Source organism: Leucoraja erinacea, chromosome 14 (assembly GCF_028641065.1).
Source record: "Leucoraja erinacea ecotype New England chromosome 14, Leri_hhj_1, whole genome shotgun sequence".
In the NCBI taxonomy this organism is placed as follows: Eukaryota; Metazoa; Chordata; class Chondrichthyes; order Rajiformes; family Rajidae; genus Leucoraja; species Leucoraja erinaceus.
Genome location: NC_073390.1, coordinates 27158861 through 27174755, shown reverse-complemented (window position 1 = coordinate 27174755; position 15895 = coordinate 27158861).

The window sequence follows — 15895 nt, the reverse complement described above, 5'->3', positions numbered from 1 at the left end:
CATTGTTTCTTTGTGGCTTTGAAATGTTCTTTCTTCATCATTGATCCAAATCCTCAAAACTTACACTCAGCATAAAGATGGCTCTTCTAACAGTACAGCTGTACAGGACTTCCTTGGTATTATTGGCTGTATTCTGTAAGGATCTCTGGAGTGAGAATTCACCTACAAAGATCTGACTGAGAGATAAGTCATTGACTGAGAGGGAATAACAGATGTATTGAAAATAGCAGAAGCCAAAACAAAACATTTCATGCCCATTGTTTTCATTGCAAAATGTGCAGTAATCTATTGCTTATCATGATACAAAGTCACTGCTACATTGCAATAACATCAGAGGAATTCACACACAGCAATTCCACCTCTTGCAAAATGTAAAAGCAGTTTACATCCATATTATAATGAGGACACTGCCATTTTAAGTAAAGGAAATGTGTTCAATTCCAGGTTACTGACTATCAAGTCATTCCAGAAAACTATTTATTTCCCAGTTGCCTCTTTCCTTATTATCTTCATAAATCCAGTCTGTTAAAGTGGCTGTGAGGCAATTTATAAGGGAGCATTTCATTGCAACTGACTGTAATTAATTCCTTTCTGATCATCCTCTTTTGCTGTGTTAATCCCACTGAAACAGAATACAGCCACCAAATGCTCAATTGAAAATAGTGTCCAACAGTGCTGAAAATAATTGACATCAGAGCATACGTCTGAAAGCCTAACTGGAGACCGGTTTACAAATTGCAGAAACTATGCTCCTCTTTAGTGTTGTTCAATCTACAGTGTCAGAATCAGAAACAGAATAGCCCCAATACAATTACTCTCTTCAATACCTTTTCTCACAGAACTGTCCGTAGATATTCAAGCTGCTGATCAATATCTCTTCTTCGTGGCTTTATCAGTTGCATGATTGATTTTCTGATCACTCATTAGAACACCGCTTTCAGCTTGCCTTGATAGATGCGTGAGACTGTAGATCGGTCCAAGAGTTTTGTATGGATCTAGTTGTAGTAATTTGTAAAATCATTTAATAATTGTGTCAATTATGCCATTGAAACCAATAGAGTGTCGTTAGATTGCACCGTCTCCAGTGCACACAAGCAATAAAAGGGAACCATTAAATAGCAGATATTATGCTCCAAATGATGGCTGCAGACTAATTTGAGGCAGTCGGGCCCAGGATACACAGCAAGTCTTCACAATAATAGGCAAATTAATGGGAGCTCTAACACTGCTAAGTTCCTCTGGTGGAACAATTCCCTTAATGCTGTTAGACAGGATTTCCAGTGATAATGTAGGAGTGACAATAGATACAAGTCAGGAAGGATGATAAGGGATGATAAGGAACATCAGAAGGGATCCTGCAATTGGTAGGGTTCCTGCTGCCCTGAACAGTTTTGGTGATAGAGGTCATGGGCCTTAGAGCTGTCATCAAAGAAATTGCTGCAGTGCACTTAGTAGATGGTGACACAAGGAACTGCAGATACCAGTTCACAAAAAATAAGACGGTCAGCGGTCAGGAATCATCTCTGGAGCACATGGATAGGTAACACAGGATCAGCGGATGTTGATTGACGTAAGCAATTGCAGGTGCTGGTTGTAGATGGTGCCTACTGTAGCCACTGTGAGTCAGGAGTGTGGAAAGCAAATGTTCATAATGGTGGATGCAATGGGACAAATGGTCTCCTTCACGATGGTTCCATTCTACATGTATTCAACGTGCAAATTTCAACAGTCAGATTGTACACTGCAAACTCACCTTAAGCTCACAGCAAGGAAATATACCATCAGCTTGTCTATCTTAGGATCTGGTTAAGGAATAAATACTGGCCAGGGAACTGCTTTGATGTTCTATCAACAAAGTCTGTTTAAGTTTTCACCTGAAGGACACTTCCAGTCATGCAGTTTGTGGGACTAGTGCTTGAACACATGACCTTCTGGCTTGATAAAAATGTGCTGGTAACCATCTCACGTCTGACAAACTCCATAAAAATCCACTGCTTAAACAGAATCAATCTTTATGGAGAAACTAATCTTTAGTGCACACATTTCTTTAATTAGGCAGCATTGTCAGAGCAAGTTTGCCAACTGAGAATGCTTGGAGCATGAGTGATTTGGGACCTCAGTGATCACGAACCGTTACAAATCAGTCCAGCCAGAAGTAAAGAGGAATGTTGTGGTTGGCTTTATGCAGCCTCTAATTTACTGTGTAATTCAGCCACATTTTTCTTTATCCCCCCTGACAACGTAATGGTTCGTACAGTCCAGCTCTGTAGTCCAATGCTGGTTTAGGTTGCATTAGTGGCTGGTTTGTCTTACTTCTGTTTCAGAAAATTACTTCTCCTGCAGCTTTTACCTTGGCAATTTGGCCTAAATTCATTGCAATGCAGAGATATTGCAGAAAGTTGGAAAATCTACCAAAAGATAGGCGTTTGAAAGAAAATAAAGAACTTACATGGCTTTCCTACTCTACTCATAAGAAATCCTTGTCTATCTTTAATCTTCTGGGAGGAATTTAAAATGGGCAACCAGTCCAATGTGCTCCAGCCCAATTTGCAAATTTGGAGAAAGATTTACTTGCCCATAGTCTGGCCAATGAGCCAATGGGCCAAGGAATAGCTGATTTAGTTTAGTTCAGATAAATGTGATGCGTTTCATTTTTGTACGACAAACCAGGGCAGGTCTTACACAGTAAATAGTAGGAACCTGAACATTGTTGTAGAGCGGAAAAACTTTAAGGCGCAAGTGCAGCATTTTATGAAAGCGGCGACTAGTGTACAGAGTGGTGAAGAAGGCATTTTATACACTTATCTCCATCAGTCAAGGTATTGAGTACGAGAGTTGCGATGTCATGTTACAGACAAACAAGATGATGATAAGGTCACATTTGTAGAGCTGTGCACAGTTCCGGTCAACCTGCTACACAAAAGATATCATTAAATCGGAAAGGGTGCAAAAAAGATTTATGAGGATGTTACTAGGTCTGGAGGATATGAGTTATAATGAGAGGCTCTATAGACTTTTTTTTCCCCCTGGAGCATCGGAGGTGGCCTTATGGAGTTTTATAAAATCATAAGAGCATAGATAAGATGAATTGCAACAGTATTTTCTTCAGGGTAGGTGAGTATAAAAGCAGAGGACATGTTTAAGGTGTGAGGGGAAAGACTGAGGGGCAACATTTTCACACAGAGGGTGTTGCATATATGGAACAAACCAGAGAACATGGGTTTGATGTGAAGGGGGAAAGATTTAATAGGAATCTGAGGGGTAACTTTTTCACACAAAGGGTGGTGGGTGTTTGGAACGAGCTGCCAGAGGAGGTAGCTGAGGAGGGGACTAATGCAATGTTTAAAAACAATTAGACAGATAAGATAGGTTTAGAGGGATACAGGCCAGATGCAGGCAGGTGGGACTAGTGTAGACTGGACATGTTTGACAGTGTGGGCAGAAGGGTGTGTTTCCACTCTGTACGACTCTATGAGTTTATGATAGTATGACTCCTCAATCACTCACTCCTATAATATTAACCCCCCCCCCCCCCCCCCACATTAATCCTTCCTGATGTCTCTTTGTACAAGTAAATGATAGATGCAGCCTTGAACTACTGTATTGCAGTCCCTTGACTGTTAAGCCCAGCCGGTTTCAGAACCTTGTGTGAGCCTCCAGCCAACATTAGATTGTATCACATCTGCTCCAGGTGTAACACAATTTAACTGCCTTCAACCAGAACTGGAACATCAATAGGATATTGAAGCCAGGATTTGTAAAATGCATCCATCACCTCCTTGTACAAGTAGAAAGGCAACAGAAAATCCTGCAACAATCACTGGAGAATACTCTTACCTGGAACAATCTTCTTCTCACAAATAGGTGATTGATGATCGATTGAGGATGTCAAAATATTTTACCCATCTTGGAATTGTCAATGATAGACATGTTGCATTCATTATTGATGCAGTGATTGCCTTCAGATCATTGCAGTATATTCTACCTGCATGGGTTTAATCTCATTGCCTTGTTGCTCAACAGCGAGTTTTGCACATGACCTACCTTGCATTGAACAGTCCTCTTGAAACTTAAGGGGAAGTTTTCTGAAGGGTAGGCAACTGCTCTTGCAGAATGTGGTGAATGTCGCCCAGTCCATCACAGGCTCGTCACTTCTTACCAACCAACCCACCTTCATGGTATGTTGCATCAGGAAGGTTGGAAGTATTATCAAGAATGGCGGCAACCCTGACCACTCCATTTTCACTCTTCTACCTTCTAGAAGATAGAGCAGCTTGTAAACGCAGGCATCCAAACTTAAGAACAGTTTCTTCCTCACTGCTGTCAGATTCCTGAACCAATCACTTCTTTCACATCTCCTCATCTCCTTCCCAGAGATGATGCCACATTATTTTACTCTTAACTCCTACTCACTCGGATATTCAGTCATTGTACTTTTAGTTGTTTTGCACCACTCAAGAATACACCATGTGAGCAACATCTTTATGACAATCAAGGCAGAAAACGCTAAACTCGGGCTACTCCAGAAGTCTCTACATTGTTAGCAGGCTCAGTTTGGTGCTAATTCATTCATAATGGCTTTGTTCATTCAGTTTGCTACAACGGAATTGTTTTTTGGGGAATGGGTGGGGGCTTCATTTCCTTAATTAAGTGGCTTAATCTTCTTTTCAGTGATGCAGCCATCAAACTTTTAGAAAGAGTGGCACAGCCATTTGAGCCGTTGCCTCACATGATCTGGGTACAATCTTGATCTCCGGTTCTGTTCTTGTGTATCTACATATAAGATCATAAGATCATAAGTGATAGGAGCAGAATTATGCCATTCGGCCCATGAAATCTAATCTGCCATTCAATCCTGGCTGATCTATCTCTCCCTCCCAACCCCATTTTCCTGCCTTCTTCCCATAACCTTTGACATACGTGCCAAGCAAGATTCTCTGCCGTAAAAATATCCTCCGACTTGGCCTCCACAGCCTTCGGTGGCAAAGAATTCCACAGTTTCATCACCCTCTGACTAAAGAAATTCCTCCTCATCTCCTTCCTAAAAGAAAGTCCTTTAATTCTGATGCTCTCTAGTCCTAGAATCTCCCACCAGTTGAAACATCCTCTCCATATCCATTCTACCCAAGTCTTTCACTATTCTGTACATTTCAATGAGGTTTCCCCTCATTCTTCTAATCTCCAGCGAGTACAGCCCAGTGTCGTCAAATGTTAATCATATGTTAACACTCATTAAAGGTTAATTTAGGGGGTGTGAAAGTAAAAATGAAATTTGTACAGTGTTTATGGTTGGGGTGTATGCGGTGTGTGGAAAAGTTTGTTTTTATATTACATGATTCCGCAATTCCACTTTAGAGTGGCAGCAATGTGTACCATTGAGGGCAGGCACAGTGGTGCAGTGGTAAAGTTGCTACCTTACAGTGCCAGAGACCTGGGTTCGGTCCTGAATATGGGCGTTGTCCGTACGGAGTTTGTACATTCTCCCTGTGACCACGTAGATTTTCTCTGGCACTCCGTTTTCCTGCCACACTCCAAAGACATACAGGTTTGTTTTGATTATTTTGGCATTGGTGAAATTGTAAATTGTCCCTAGTGTGTAGGGTACTGCTAATGTACAGGGTGATTGCTGATCGGCGCGGACTTGGTGGGCCGAATAACCTGTTTCTGCTCTGTATCTCTCAAATCTAAAGTAAAGTCTAATCTACAAAATGCATTGCAGTTGCTGCCTGGGCCCTTCCAATATCTCCTCCCCAGACCATGTCCTACATCAGCTGGGCCAGAACTTCCCTGCACACACTATCACCTGCAGGTTCCCTTCCAATTGCGCATCACCTTAACTTTGAAATTTAGTTTATTCAATTAAACTTGAATATCAGCGGTGCTTCAACATTGCTGGGTCTAAATCTTGAACTCCTCTGCAACAGCAAAGTGGGAGCATAATCACCAGAAGCAGTGCTGCAGTTTAAGAGGGGGGCTCACCCCCAACTTCTCAAGGGCAATTAGGCATCCTTTGCCAGTGATTCTGAAAATTAATGAAGAAAATCCTTACTGAAACGATATTACAATAATGGAAATAAATTTGATATTTGGGGGGCAAACTGGTAAGAAATTATATAAAAATAGCCTGGGAGAAAGCAGGAATGGGTTACCGTAGCAACATGATATTTGCAACACAACTGCAGCAGTAAGAAATTCCTAGAAGTGATATCCAGGAGTTAGAGGCAATGATGCTGGACATGCAATATATTTCCAGGACGGATGGTGGTGTTGTACTTAAAGAGGAACTGGAAAGTCGTGGTGCTCCCCTGCACCTGCCTCCCTTGTTCTTGGTCAGAGGTCAAGGTGTCAACCAGTCACATCTGTATGTAAGTTTAATACTGATATTTTGAATTAATTTGCACTCAAAATAAACTCGGGTTTGTATTTTAATACGCTTTATTAACATTTTAATAATGCATGGTATTACATACTTCCGACATTGTGTCTGAACTTGTGCCGAGTATATTTGCCATTGCTGTATTCCAAAACCTAGTGTCGCATCTACTCCAAGTAAAAAAGCCAGGAACAGGCGAATGCAATTATCCACAATGAAAGGGATTTAAAATCGACCCAAGCTACTTTTACAGTTTTTACAAAGAAGGGACAAGAAAGAGTGAGGGTCAGAGAGAGAAAGATGGTGACAAAGAGGCACAATTTCAGAGAGAAGGTGATTCAGAAAGTGGCTGTCACAGGGTTCCAGACCCCTGCATGTCCTGGATAGTTTCAGATTCACATCTGTAGTAAACGGGCAAACCTGACTGAATACTATAAGTGCCTAGCTTCCAAACAACATGTTATTTTTCATAAAATGCCATGTATTTGCATGATGTGGTGCAAGAGTGCATGCAGTGTGTTTGCAGTGAAGTGTATCTATGTGTGCAATTCCCAGTCTGAATGAACACACATGTTCATAGTGGATATATTGAATACTCTCCAGGTCATCCACTTACAAAGAAGTGGAAGTATTTATGACAAACAAACAGCCCACTGCATCTATCAGGTTTATGTCTTTGTTTATGCTCCATACTTGCCACTTTGCAGTTAACATTTCATTCTGTTCTTTTCCTGCTATGTTTATTCAGCATCAAGGCTATCCACTGTAATTTCCTCTCATGGGAGTATGTTATCCATTCCCAGGTTAATAAAGTTTCTTCTGAATTCCCATTGGATTTTGTTGGTATATGCATTCTCGACTGCATGTCCTGATCCTTCTCTCAAACAATTTCATGATTTTAAACACTTCAATAACATCACCACTCAATTTATTTTTCTCAGAGAAAACCTTCATTGTCTAATCACTGCAGTAAATCATTTTTGCACCTTCTCCATTGCTTCCTTTTTATAACATGAAATCAGAAGTGCTCACATCATTCCAAATAGGCACTCTCCACGATTCTGTATATTTAACAATGTTTTTTAAATCTTCTTCTTCTTCTTCTTCTTCTATATAGTGTTTTTTGGCGGTTGGCAAACAACTTTTTTGGTGCATTACCGCCACCAACTGGCATGGAGTGTGGATCAAACAACACCATTACATACACTAACATCCTATATATGTTTTTTTTAAATTAACATCAGTGTGGAATTTAACCCCAGTGGTTTATTTATGTTTGACACCATTATTAACCAGTGATACTTTTAATGAACCATGTGCCTTTTGCTCCCAATCACAACCTCATTGAAACTCATGTTCCAAGAAGTTTATGGCCCTCAAGAACTACCTTACATTTATTTTACACTGAAGTTAACTTGACAATTACACGCCCAATCTGCGAGTATGTTATTATCTTCCTGTACATTGCTGTAGTCATCTTTTCTCTTAACCCCACACCTAACCCAGTGGCAAGCACAAGTCTTGTACTTCTGAATATCGCATTCTTGAGATTAGCTGATTGGTCCTCTCGCCTGCCAATCACCATGGTGAAGGAAACACCCCTGGGGGGGGGGGGGGGGGGGGGGGGGGGGGGGGGGGGGGGGGGGGGGGGGAGGGGGGGGGGGGGGGGGGGGGGGGGGGGGGGGGGGGGGGGGGGGGGGGGGGGGGGGAGGACTATAAATCCCCGGATGTCTGGACATCAGTCAGTCACTCTGGAAGATCATGAGGGAGAGGCCACAACTGTGATTCTATGCTGTGAATTAACTGAACTGTGAATCTGCAATGTACTTGCAATCGTGATTTGTTAGCCCTTAATGACAATGCAATGAGTTGTTTGGTCTGCCCTGTGCTTGAAACTGCAATGGAAAATGGAAATGAAATGTAAGTGCAATGAGTTGTTTGGCCTGCCCTGTGCTTGAAAAGGAAAAGGAAATTAAATGAAATTAGTTGTTTGGCCTGCCTGAAACAACTCATTTTGGCCCACAAGACCCCTATTAGCCGAGAAACCTGTCTCTTTTGCCCCAAATGTCCGTATTAGCCCAGGAGGAGCACTTCGGTCCAAAAAGCTCATGCCAGGCCAAGAAAAGTCTAGAAAAATTGCCTTTCACTGAGATTTCACAGTTTTTTTTAAAAGAGTCCCTTCAGCCCATCAGGCCTGTATTAGACCAGTAGGAGTCCCTTCGGCCCATCAGTAAGTATTCCACCTGCAAGTATTAAACCTCACCCCAGTATTTTTCTCCCTCCCTTCATTGACTCCATGTGAGATCCAGGCCAGGATAGACTTTCCTCCTTCATTGCTGTGATCCTCAGAAAAAGATGAAAAATGTCTAAAATTGATTCTCCACCCTCTCCCCCTTCTCTCTCACAGTCTCTCATCTGTTTTGGGCAGAATTTCTGGCAGTTTTTGAGCTGCAAGCCCACCAGGTCTGAGCGACTGAGCTGCCAGCCCACCAGGCCTGAGCGACTGAGCTGCCAGCCCACCAGGCCTGAGGTGACTGAGCTGCCAGCCCACCAGGCCTGAGTGACAGAGCTGCCAGCCCAAGAATCCATTCGGCCCACAATGTTCATACTAGCCCTCTGGAACCAGTTCCTTAAGCCCACATCACCCATACTAGCGCCCTAGAAAGCCCCTCTCCCTCCCCCTCACTGTCCACCAATATTGGAATTGGTGGAGAGGTGGAATATTGCATTGGGGGACCACCCCTCCTGTGTGAACATGGGTCCCAACGGGTCCCACTTAGTCTAGTTTATCTAAAGGTAAGCAACAATGGTACCAATATCGATCTTGGTTAAAGCAAACTACATCCTATCTTTTTGCTAATCTGAGTTTTGTAGCTAACTTTCTCTCCAGTCTGGTACTTGTTCTGCCTCCACATGTTCTGACCTTGGTTCAGAAATGGTTATTAACAGCTTTTTGGAAATCCAAATACATTACATTCATGGTATTACTCTTATCTGTCCTTGATATTATTTCTGTGGAGAAATCAATGAGGTTAGCCAAGCATGACCTTCCCTTTGGATTCCATCAAATATTCTTTATTATATTTTCAATTTCCAGATTTCTTTTTTCCTAACGCATCTTTGAGTAAAGGTTCCATTATCCTTCTCACCGGCAACATTAAGCTAATTGGTCTATAGATCCCATCTTTATGTAATGGAATCACATTAACTGTTCTCTAGTTCTCTGGCACTTCTCCCATTTGTAATGAATGTGTTATCTATATATTTTCCTAGGCTTCATCCTCTATAAGTGTATTAATGATCCATTTTTTTTCTTAAATTGCTTTACATTATTTTTGATCCCTCTTATTCTCAGACCTACTTCTCTGATTAAATGGTTGATAATTATAGGATATTGTTCCCATTTTGTCATCAATAACTGTGAGCTTATGATGTACAATATATCTTTGTGTCTCTATTCCTCATCCAGTTTTTCATTTATATTCAATATTACTATTCAATTTTATATCTTCTCTTTGATTTAAAACAAAATTGCTTTTGACCTTTTTTAAACATTTATTTACTATTATCTATTTTCTTGTCAGATGTACTTTGTTCATGCTATTTTGTTTAGTTTCAATTTTGTAATAATTTTCATATGTGATTTTGTTAGCAAGTTTCTTCTTACCATTCAGTTGTTTGTCAGTAAACTTTCCTGAACTTCTTAGTATTGGCTTCTGAAGAAGGGTCCCAACTTGGAACCTCATTTATCCATTTCCCTCCACAGATGCTGCCTGACCTGCTTAGTTTCTCCAGCAGTTTGTTCAAGATTCCAGCATCTGTAGTCTCTTGTGTTTCCTCTTAACTTCTTAATATTTGCTATTCTCCATATTTATTATGTTGTTTTTTTTTCACTTAACAATGTCATTCCTTACCTTAAACTTCTGATTGGCAACATTGAATAGTTTCCTCTACATATCTGAAGGAGTAACAGTGGTGTAGCAGGTCGAACTGTAACCTAATAGTTACAGTGACCTAGGGTTTGATCTCTGGGGCTGTCTGTGTGGAGTTTGCGTATCCTCCTTGTGACTGCCTGGGTTTCCTCCAGGTGCTCTGGTTTCCTCCCACATCTCAAAGACATGTTGGTTGGCAAGTTCATAAGTTCTAGGAGCAGAAGTAGGCCATTCAGCCCATCAAGTCAACTCCATCATTCAATCATGGCTGATCAATCTTATCTATCTTTTCCTCTCAACCCCTTTCTCCTGTCTTCTCCCCATAACCCCCGACATCCCTACTTAGAATCTGTCAATCTCCACCTTAAAAATATCCATTGACTTGGCCTCCACACCCATCTGTTTTAATGAATTCCACAGATTCACCACCAGAGGCAATGCCCTCTGGTCCTAGACTCCCCCACTAGTGGAAACATCCTCTCTAGATTCACTCTAACCAGGCCTTTCATTATTCAGTAAGTTACCATGATGTGTGTGTGTGTGTCCCCCCCCCCCCCCCCCCCATGTGATTGAGGCAGTGCAGTGTAGGTTCACGAGATTGATCCCTGGGATGACGGGACTGTCATATGAGGAAAGATTGAAAAGACCAGGCTTGTATTCACTGCAGTTTAGAAGGATGAGGGGCGATCTTATAGAATATACAATTATAAAAGGATTGGACAAGCTAGATGCAGGAAAAATGTTCCCAATGTTGGGTGAGTCCAGAACCAGGGCCCACAGTCTTAGAATAAAGGGGAGGTAATTTAAGACTGAGGTGAGAAAAAACGTTTTCACCCAGAGTGTTGTGAATTTATGGAATTCCCTGCCACAGAGGGCAGTGGAGGCCATGTCACTGGATGGATTTAAGAGAGAGTTAGATAGAGCTCTAGGGGCTGGTGCAGTCAAGGAATATGTGGAGAAGGCAGGCACGGGTTATTGATAGGGGCCGATCAGCCATGATCACAATGAATGGCGGTGCTTGCTGGCTCTAAGGGCCGAATGGCCTCCTCCTGCACCTATTTTCTATGTTTCTATGTTGACAAATTCCCACTACCTCAAGACTGATTTTGTATTTATGTTGTTCTAAGTTAGCTACACAAGAAGATTCACACCCTCTGAGAATTGAATCAGTCACAATCCAATTGAAGACCTTTTGAGTTGCCCATCATTAATATCTACTAACACAAATGAGGTTGCAGCAGCACATCGAGTCTGTGGTGACCAGCAAACCCCGCACACTGACACCATCCTACACACCTAGGCTAATCTTTACATTTATATCAAGCTAATTAACCTGCAAACCTGTACATCTCTGGAATATGACAGGAAACCAGAGCTTCCCAGAGATAACCCATGCAGCATGCGGGGAGAACGTACAAATTCTGTACAGAAAGCTGCCAAAGTCAGTGGTAAGGTAGCAACTCTACAATTGTGCCACCCTAAAATAAGGTGTTAATAAAATAATAAGATAATGAACATTTTGTAATATTATCAAAACTAGCAGATGAATAATAACTTTGCACACTGACGTCGACCTTTCTGTCCTGGGCCTCCTCCATGGCCAGAGTGAGCGCCACCGGAAATTGGAGGTGCAGCACCTCATATTCCGCTTGGGCAGTTTGCACCCTAGCGGCATAAACATTAACTTCTCTAATTTCCGGTAATCCTTGCTCTCACTCAGCCCTCTGGCTCCTCTTCCTTTCTCTTTTCTTCCCCCCCCCCCCCCCACCCTATATCAGTCTGAAGAATGGTTTTGGCCCAAAGCGTTGCTTATTTCCTTCGCTCCATAGATGCTGCTGCACCCGCTGAGTTTCTCCAGCACTTTTGTCTACCTTTGATGAATGTACAGTGAGCAGACCTGCTTTCAATAATTTCTATAATAGGGAGCTTGAAACTGCATGTCATATCCTTACCATCTATAGATCCCATCTACAATAACTAGATTGGTTACTCCAGCACTTTCTGTTTTTTTTGTAAACCAACATCTGCAGATCCTTGCTTCTACTTCCTATTCAATTATCATCAATGCAAAAGCAACATAAGGCTGTGTGCTCAGTCCTCTGCTCTACTCTCTCTGTACTTATGACTGTGTAGCCAGAGACAGCTCCAATGCCATCTTTAAATTCACCAACGATACTACCATTGTGAATGAATAATGGGTATTAATGTCAGAGTGCAAGAGAGAGATTGAAAATCTGGTTGAATGGTACCAGTGTAACAATCTTGCTCTCAAGATCTGCAAGATCAAATAGTCCGAAGGCGTGTCCCAATCCAAACCGTTGTCTGTGATATCAATAGAGAAATGGGAGCAATTAAACTCTATTGTGGCCAACCCTGTCCAGGTTTTAGTTTTAGTTTAGTTTTAAAGATACAGCGTGGAAACAGGCCCTTCGGCCCACCAAGTCCATACTGACCAGCGATCCCTGCACATCAACACTATCCTATTAACACACTCGGGACAATTTACACTTATACCAAGCAAATTAACCTACAAATCTGTACGTCTTTGGAGTGTGGGAGGAAACCGAAATTTTCTGAGAAAACCCATGTGGGTCACAGGGAGAACATGACAGACAGCACCCATAGTCGGGATCGAACCCGGGTCTCTGGCGCGGTAAGCGCTGTAAGGCGGCAACTCTACCGCTGCGCCACCATGCCACCCCTATGGTGTGACCTAACACTTTCATTGCATGACCTCTTCTCCTATACCCTTCCCTTTCCCAAATCCAACCATCACCCAATATGTCCATCGTACCAGGAACCGCATCCCCCACCAAATGAGAGTTGTTTGATTGGATAAGACTTAAAAATGAAACCGCCTTTTCTCTATTGATATCTTCATAACATAATGACTAATAAATGTCGGTCTATAGCTCAGTGACATTTCTTGTAGCAGTGTCCTGGGGATTAATCGTCTTAAACTCCTGGAGGGCTGACAACCCAGGCCAACAACACGAATTAGCAGCTGCTCTTGTTAACAGCACCGGCAGCACTGTGCATCAAGAAGAAAAATTCAGTGATTGGCACTTTGATCAGTCTAATAAATTAGAAGAATAATTTACAAGCCAGCAGTGCCTTCCCTACCCTTAGGACATTTTGAAACATCTTGCAGCTGATAAAGCAATTTTGAGTAGTCGTCAGGAAATATGACAAGTAATTTGCTTGCCGTGAACTCCTGCCAATATTACTGTGATAATAATCAGGCAATCCCCATACCCCCTTCCCCAGATCCTCTGAGTTAAGGAGTTGCTTAAGGATAAATATTGAACAGGACACTAAAGTGAACTCCCATGTATATCTATTTAAGCATTGGGATCTTTTGAGTCCACCCGACACAGCAGACAGGACTGCTGTTAACAGCTCATCCAAAGGAGGAATTGAGGGGAAAGGGAAATTGTGATAAATATTATCACAAATGCAAATGTTAATCAAAAATCACAACATGGACTAAGGTTTCTGAAGAGATTGGGCACATGCCAGGAGGGTTGGATGTGCCAGGTTCATCTCTGAAAGACCAATAGTGGGGATGCATCAAAAGAATGTAAACTTCAAGCCTATTTCACCATTCAATTACATAATGCCTGATTTGTGCCTAAACTCCATTTACCTGGCTGTGTTCCGTATTCCCTGACTCCTTAACCTAACAGAAATCCATCAATCTGCCTTGAAGATTTCAATTGAAAATTAAATTGCATTTCAACCACTCAAGGCAAGATTACAGTTTCAATTACTCTCTGCAATCTGAAATGTTAGGGTAAGTATATTGATTTGACTGTGGAATAGACAAATTTAATTTTGCTGATTGCTGAACCATCAAGAGAAATGTTGAACAAGACAATAACATTTCTGCTGGAAAGATATCAGAGCTGTTGTACTTCCAACCAATTTGTTGGTCAAAGGAAGGTTATTATGTGAACAGTCTCCCACACATCACCGCTAAGACATCCCAAAATTAATTTTCCCATAAGTAGGTGCATTAAACCTCAGTGCTTTGTTCGCCTGTTCATGCCAGGACATTATATTTAACCACAATCCTGGTAAATGCAGGTCTTTGAGAATGCAACACCTCACTTGTTATTTTGAAGTTAGTCCTGCCTTATCACCCATTTCTTGACTCATTCGTGGGTTCGGCGACTTTGCATTGAAGCAGAGCACTGTTCAACTAAGGTGGCTGCATCCAGGGAATGAAGGAGAGGGAGCCTCTCCTACTTTGCAAGCACAGACCTCTGTATTGTGAAGATACAACAGTTCGGAGCATAGGAGCAGAGGTTGACTGTTTGGCCCCTTGAAGCTGCTTTGATAGATCTCGTCTGATCTAACCCCATCTGATTCCTCTAACCATCGAATCTGATATACCAAAATCTCCCCATCTCTGCCTTGAACCATTATCATCATCATCATCAGCGGTCACTCGAAAAGCATATGACTGTCCTCTCCTCTCCATAGGGTCGTCTGCTTGAGGGTCTGCAGATGTCTGTAGAGGCCTATCCGTGATCCACACACCTTGGTGCGATGTGGGCAGTGGAGACTGGCGGTGGTTGGTAGTCGTTGAGCCCCCTGCTCTCTCCCCTTACAGTGCTGACACAGCGTAGGCCCATTTTGTGAAGTGCAGCTCCTTCCTGCACGGATTTCCTCCAGGAGCATGCGTCCAGTGCATTGTGCTCCCAGTTGCTTGATGTGATGTGGAATTTCTTCAGACTGTTCTTGATGTGAGGGTGTTGGGCGGATTCCCTATATGGGGGACGCATGTGCGTGACTTTGTTTAATACGGGGAGACTGGTGCACAGACAGCCACCACACGGTTCTGGACAGATCTGGGTCAGGATCCAGTGGCATGGAGTCCAAGATGACCGGAGACCCTTTTCTGCTGCAGCCTTCATCCGCTTTCCCAGCTGTTGTGAGGCTCCACTAATGTTTGCCATCATCCTCCACCATGGGTGGCCCTACCAGGAGCATAGCTCCAGACGGCATCGCTCTCAGGATCTCAGGACCACACAAACTTCTCCAACACGATAAAGTGACAATCCACAGAGAAGAAATTGAATACTGCCTTGAATATTGTCAATGACTCAGTTTCCTCAGCTCTCATGACTACAGACTTACAACAATTTCTGCTGGGAGCCTGGCTCATTGGCAGATCATGGTGCTGCTGTCTAACTGCTTTGATCCTGACCTTTGGTGTTCCCTGTGCAAAGTTTGCACATTTGGCCAGGTGGGATTCCAATCACAACTCAAAACTGTGCGAGTCACCAGGTTAATTGGCCACACGAGATTGGTCCATCGTGTTGGTGAGCAGCAGAATCTAAGCGTACCTGATGGTAATGTTGTGAAAATAAAATGTGTTGGGGTTGGATTGATCTAAGTGAGTGGTTGATGGTTGGCATGGTTCTGGTGGGCTAAAGATTTGCTTCCTTGCTCTATCTCCCAATGCCTGAATGATTCCTTGGCTCCCCAGGCTGTCAATGTCAAGGTGCCATGCTACAGTAATCAATGATGTGACTGAGCACTGTTACCAAGGAAAGATGTATCCCCCCAGAATCGCCCCTCAGGT